This window comes from Mustela erminea, chromosome 3, assembly GCF_009829155.1.
Source record: "Mustela erminea isolate mMusErm1 chromosome 3, mMusErm1.Pri, whole genome shotgun sequence".
Taxonomy (NCBI): Eukaryota; Metazoa; Chordata; class Mammalia; order Carnivora; family Mustelidae; genus Mustela; species Mustela erminea.
Genome location: NC_045616.1, coordinates 10,801,905 through 10,809,217, shown reverse-complemented (window position 1 = coordinate 10,809,217; position 7,313 = coordinate 10,801,905). Strand labels below are relative to the sequence as shown.

General features: G+C 37.9%; 1 pseudogene; it reads right to left on the bottom strand.

Annotated features, from left to right (window-relative positions):
* Positions 1-1,180: 1,180 nt before the first annotated feature.
* LOC116585862 lies at positions 1,181-1,627 on the bottom strand (annotated as a pseudogene).
* Positions 1,628-7,313: the final 5,686 nt, after the last annotated feature.

Here is a 7,313-nt window from a genome sequence, read left to right as displayed (position 1 = left end):
TGATTGTGTAAGCTTTATGGTCATTGCAGAACAAATATATAGATTGGATGAAAAACTTAAGCAAACAAACATGTGAACCTGAGTGAATCACCACCAAAAACCATCAACTTAACAAAAGCAGAGAGGAAAAAAAAAAAAGGAACCAAAAAATGAACAGAAAACAAAAGATAAAATGTTATTATCAATAGTTTTTGTACATACTAATAATTGTGTAAATTGTAAATGCATTAAATTTTCTAATCACAAAGCACAGAATGGCTGAGAGAAAAAAATCCATTTATGTGCTGTCCACAGGAAACACATCTCAGCTACAATGACACACGTAGGCTTAAAGTAAAAAGAAAATGACATTTCAAGCAAATAGAATAGAAAATAAATGTATGAAGACTACAAAAAAAAGGGATATCCATGCAAAAGAGACTTCAAATTAGCAATGGCAACAAAAGGCAAATATTATTTAATGATAAAGTGGTCAGTTTTGAGAGGAAGTTTTATTGCAATTACTGCATATGTTAAAAAATTAGATCTCAAAAAATAACTTTACAACTGAAGTAACTTGAAAAGCAAGAACAAATTAATCTCAAACTTAGCGGCAGGAAGGAAATAATAAATATCAGAACATAAATAAATGAAATAGAGACCATAAAAACAATGGAAAGGATCAATGAGAACAAGAGCTGATTCTTCAAAAAAATGTTAGATTAAGAAAAAGTTAACTCAAATAAATTGGGAAATGAAAGAGGCGCCATTATAACTGATTTTATTGAATTATATATAATCATGAGTTTACCATGAATAATTCGTTGCCAGCAAAATACATAACCTGAAATATATAGACACATTTCTAGAAATATACAACCCACCAGAACTGAATAAGGAAGAAATAAACATCTGATCAAACCAATAAAGAATAGAGATTTTTTTTTTTGGAAAGGAAATAGGAGTTATTGTTGTGCACAAAGAAGTAGAGGGCAGTGCTGAGGTTGTTATGAGTCCAGAGCTCAGCATTTTTCCAGGGGGGCATAATTAGGGACATATTTGACCCCATAGCCAGGCGGGATGAGCTACTTTTTAGCCACCCTGTCTTTAAATTTGTCTTCATTAAACTTAGTAAAGTCCCACTTTTTGGAAATGTGGATCTTCCAAAAGCAATGGAACTGAATTTGGCCCTGTGTAGGGCTCAGTCACATACAGTTTGTTCTGCAGCTTCCTACAGATGGACATCATGACATGGTTTATGTGGATACTGGTCACTGTGCCCTGGGGCTTTCTAAAGGCACTCCACAATGCTGAGACCGCCTATCAGTCACAGCATTGAATAAGATCTTGTTGCTTCAGAAGACATAGAAGGGGTAGAGCTTCTCTGGGATGTGAAGACCATCTTTGCCACAGCTTTTCACCATGTACTTTATGGATCAAATACAGACAGCCTCCAAGGCTTCAGAAGAGAGCTTCTCATATTCATCTGACACCTGTGGCCACATAGTGGGAAGACATCCACTTCTGTCTTCTTTCACCCCAAGTCAAAGGTGCAGATTTTGGCATCAAAGACATCTCTGCAGAAGCAAGACTTTGGATATGTCTTGTTTTTACAATACTGGTAACACCAGGCAGGGTCATGACCCATGGCTACACCGGGATCTTCACTGGTGACACATGGCTAAACCAGGATCTTCAGTGGTGCACCATGGAAAAGAGCTAGAGATATAATCAGTAATCAACTCAGAAAATTCCAAAACAGATGACTACATTGGAGACTTCTCTCAAACATTCAAAGTAGAATGAGTACCATTCTTCCTCAAAATGTTGCAAAACACCAAGAAGGAATCATTATAGGAAGCCAACATTACTTTGATATAAAAATCAGATAAAGATATCACACATAAAAAGAAAACTACCAACCTACATACCTGAGGAATGCAGGTGCAAAAAATTCTCTAAACACAATATTAGTAAACCAAATTCAAGAACACATTAAAGTATTATACTCCATGATCAAGTGGCATTTATCACTAGGATACAAGGATGATGCAATATATAAAATTCAATAAATGTAATATATCACATCAATATAATAAGAAAAAAAATCACATTTACTTCCCAATAGACCTAGGAAAATGAAATTTGATACAATACATAATTTTCTTGTGTAAAATCCCTTGGCAGATTGGGTATAAAAGAAACAGAGCTCAACACACACAAAAAAAAGAGTATATACACCAAAACCACAGCTGACATTATTCTCAATGGATAAAAATGAAAATATTTTTTGTAAGACTAGAGACAGTAGAAGGATGCCCACTTACAGTGCTCCTATTCAATGTAGTACTGAGAGTCTTAACTAGAGTAATTTTGCAATAAATAAAAGTATTCAAATTATAAAGGAAAGAGTAAAATTGTTGCTATTTTCTGATTATATGATATAATATAAAAGTTAAATGACTAACCAAAAAATGGAATTCATTAGCAATGTCAGTAGAGTGGTAAAATAGAGTATTAACATAAAAAATAAACTGATTTTGAGGTGCCTGGGTGGCTCAGTTTGTTAAGCAGCTGCCTTTGGATCAGATCATGATCCCAGGGTCCTGAGATCAAGCCCCACATTGGGTTCCTTGCTCACTGGGACACTGGGGAACCTGCTTCTTTCTCTCCTTTTCCTGAAACCCCTGCTTGTTCTCTGTCTCTCTCCCCCACCCCATCAAATAAATAAAATCTTAAAAAATCAATTTATTTCATTTTTCCTAATGATGAAACATTTCAAAAAGAATTTAAATCTATCCCGTTCATGATAGCCTCAAAGACAATTAAAAAAAAAAACTGAATAAATTTAGCCAGGGAAGTGAGCTATATGTACAATGAAAACTAAAGTATGTTGCTATAAGAATTAAAGAAGACACAAGTAAATGGAAATGCATCCCATGTTTACATATCAGAATAATTATTGGTAAAATGGCCATACTACACAAAACCATATAAATATTAAATATAATCTCCATGAAAATAACCAACAATTTTCTTCACAGAAATAGAAGAAATGATTCTAAAAATTTTTGTGGAACCACAAAAGACCCCAAATAATCAAAGAAATCCTGAGAAATAAAGAACAAAACCAGAATATCATATTTCCTGATTTGGAAGTATGCTACAAAGACATAGTAATGAAAACAGCATGATACTAAAACAAAAATAGACACATTGACCAATAGAACAGATGAGACAGCTCAGAATTAAATCCCAGGATGTACAGCTAACAATATATGGAGTGCAGAGCCTGAAATTATGGATATCCAATGGGAAAGGGTAGTCTCTTTAATAAGTTGATGCTGGGTAAACTGGAAAAACTCACTCAGAGCCATGATTCACACCACCCATAAAAATTAACTTAAAGTGGATCAAAGACTTAAACATAGAACCTAATAACCATAAAAATCCTAGAATAAAATGAAAGGAAGATGCTCCTTGACATTGGTAATGGCAATGAATCCCTCAACATTATGTCAAAAGTATAGAAAAGAACATTTCAAAGAGAGGGACTACATCAATTTCGAAGACTTCGGGACACAACAGATAAAAAAAAAAAATAGCCAAATGAACAGACAACCAACACAAACGGGATTTTTTTTTTTTTGCAAATAATCCATTTAATTAATGGTTAATATACCAAACATATAAGGAATTTCAGTCAACTGAAAAATAACAACAACAAAAAGTTTTCCATTTATTGTTGATTTTATTTTCACTACATTTTGGTTATTAGCCTTAAAGTCTTCATCTTCCAATACTATTTGTACTATTCTGGGTTTTTTTTATCCTATTATTGCTTATTTAGATAAGTGTGGAAGTATCATAATTCAATGTTTAAATTGACTGGAATTAAGCTTTAATTAAAACTTTAATTAAGGGGCGCCTGGGTGGCTCAGTGGGTTAAGCCGCTGCCTTCGGCTCAGGTCATAATCTCAGGGTACTGGGATCGAGCCCCACATGGGGCTCTCTGCTCAGTGGGGAGCTTGCTTCCTCCTCTCTCTCTGCCTGCCTCTCTGACTACTTGTGATATCTCTCTCTCTGTCAAATAATTAAAAAAAAATCTTTAATTAAGAGGAGTGCCTGGGTGGGTCAGTGGGTTAAAGCCTCTGTCTTTGGCTCAGGTCATGATCCTAGGGTCCTGGGATCAAGCCCCGCATTGGGCTCTCTGCTCATCAGGGAGCCTGCTTCCTCCTCTCTCTCTGCCTGCCTCTCTGCCTTCTTGTGATCTCTGCCTGTCAAATAAAATCTTACAAAAAAATTAAAAAAAACTTTAATTAAGGTTGGAGACAAGATGGTGGAGAACTCGGAGGAGACGCCTTTTCAACCTGTACCATAAAGTGAGCTAATTACCTACCAAAGAACTCCAATCACCCATGAAATCAGCCTGAGATTAGAATTATACACGTCTGGATCTCTACAGGGGCAGAAGACACCAGTGGGCAGGGAAGATGGAGTGCGAACATCGGACTGATATCAGAAAATAAACAAAAGGGGGAGGGAGCTACCAGAAGTGACCCATTGAAAAGTAATAACCCAATACGAAAGTGCCCTGCAACTGGAGACCAACATTAACATGGAGTCTGGTCGAAAGCAGTCAAAAAGAGCAAAGGATTGCGGGGGGAAATTGTGGGAATTGGGGCAGTTAGGGACAGGGGCTTAAGTCCCTGAACTGAGGACAGCCACTCTTGGTGCTGAGCCAGAGAGAGTGCGGTGAGGACAGCCACTCTTGGTGCTGAGCCAGAGAGAGTGCGGTGAAGAAATCAGGTCTTGGTCCTTGAGCCACAAGTGAGTGCACCTGAGGGGCTGGGAGCCTCAACAACTGGCAGAAACACAGTATTTTTGCAGTCCCCATGTGTGCGCCTTGCCATGCTATTAGAGCCTGAGTCATGCCCCATACCTCCCCTGAGAGAGGTGTGTGCAGGTGCCAGCCAGGAGTCTTGGTCCTGGAAAGGCTGAGTACTCCCTGCCCTCCCAGTGGGAAAATCTCAATAGCTACCACTGCTTGGAACCTCTTGGGCAGTCTGGAGCTGCCCAGATAGCTGCCGGTGCTGTGGTTTGGGGTACAAGCAGAAGTTCCTGTGTCCCCAGGGACCACGACTGGGAACGTGCTCTGCCAGCAGCCAAGGGGGACCTTTTGTGCTCTGCAGCACCCAGAGGGGAACAGATGGAGGCTTTTCTCTGAGAGGGAGGTCAGGGTGCAGTTTGCTTTCCCCTAAACCTCCAAAAACCATCAAGAGCCCCCAAAGGGAGAGACAACAAATGAACAAACAAACATAAAAACCTCCAAAGAACAAAAGCCTGAAAACTGGTTTCCTCAGAGCCCACCCCCATGAGGAGGGCGGGAGGACATAACTCAGGAAACACTGCCAGAAAACCCACGCAACAGGCCCCTCCCCAGAAAGCCAACCCCCCCAAAAAACACAAAAAAACAAACAAATAAACAAATAAACAAAAATGACAAGAGAACAACCACCACTACTTCATATATACAACTTTTATTTTTAATTCGTTCCCACTATTCTGGATATTCTTTTTCTTATTTTTTATATAGATATTTTTTTTTCCTATTTACCATCACAGTGAGATGTCCAGTACATCAAATTCCATAATAAACATTCAACCAGAACTTTTAGATACATAAACCCATGTTTTTCTTTTGCTTTTCTATTTTTAAAAAAATTTTTAAATGCTATTTTACTTTAGTTTAGGCCATTCTTTTTTTAATATATTTTTAATTTTTAATATTAATATAGATTTAAACTTCAAGGTAGTCCCCTTTCCCCAATCAATGCTTTCCCTATATGTAAACCAATTTTTAATCCCCCTTTATCTTAGGAAAGTTGAGTCCTTTAACAAAGATATCAAGATACAGCCAGGAAGAATCAAAACAACCTTCCTCACCCACACTGAGAATATATAACCACTCTCCCTTTTTTTTTTCTTCCACCATTGTTTCTGTGTATTTGTGTTTGTCCTGGTAGTATATAAATCTTAAACCTGGGGTTCTTTCTGAGCAGGTTCTTTTGTTTGTTTGTTTGTTTTGCATATATATATATATATATATATATATATATTTTTTTTCCTCTTGTCATATACTTTTATCAGTCTTTTATTTGTCTGTTTTTGTTTGTATCTTAACTTGGGGCCCATCTGGGCTGAGCCTTCTCTTTTATATTTATTTTTTCTTGTCTCTCTCTCTCTCTTTCTTTTTTTTTTTTTTTTTATAAATTTTTTTTTTTTAAGATTTTTATTTATTTATTTGACAGAGAGAAATCACAAGTAGACGGAGAGGCAGGCAGAGAGAGAGAGAGGGAAGCAGGCTCTCTGCCGAGCAGAGAGCCCGATGCGGGACCCGATCCCAGGACCCTGAGATCATGACCTGAGCCGAAGGCAGCGGCTTAAACCACTGAGCCACCCAGGCGCCCCTCTCTCTCTCTTTCAATCTCCTCTCTCTCTCTCTCTCTCTCTCTTTCCCCTCTTTTCTCTCTTTCTTTTTTTCTTTCATATTGGGTGGGGAATATTGATTGCTCAGAAGCATTCCAGGGTGCATCTTCACTGCACCATGGATGATATATCCAGCTACATCTCTTCAGCCATGTCTCACCAAAATGACTAGGAAGAGAAATGCCCAAGAGAAGAAAAATTCAAAGGATGGGCCTTCTGCAACAGAGCTAATGGTTACCGACATAGACAATATGTCAGAAAGGGAATTCAGGCTAACAATTATCCAGGCAATAGCTGGGTTGGAGAAAGCCATGGATGACAAAATGAAATTGATTAAGGCAGAACTGAAAGCCACCAGGGAAGATATTCACAATGTTAGGGCAGAACTGAAAGCCACCGGAGATGAGGTTCACAATCTTCTCAATGAGTTACAATCTAATCTAAATTCCCTAAAAGCTAGGGTAACTGAGACAGAAGATAGAATTAGAGATCTGGAGGACAAACAGATAGAGAGAAAGGATCAGGAGGAAGCCTGGAACAAACAGTTTAGAAGTCACAAAAACAGAATTAGGGAAATAAATGATGGCAAGAAACATTCCAACATCACAATTATTGGAATCCCTGAAGGGGAGGAGAAAGACAGAAGTCTAGAAGATATAGTGGAACAAATTCTCCATGAAAATTTTCCCAATATCGTGAATGGAACCAGCATTCATGCACTAGAGGAAAAACGCCCCCCCCCAAGATTATAAAATCTAAAAAAACATCAAGGCATTTGAAAGTAAAATTGAGAAATTGTAATTGTAGTGACAAACTCTTGAAAGCAGCTAGGACAAAGAGGATCT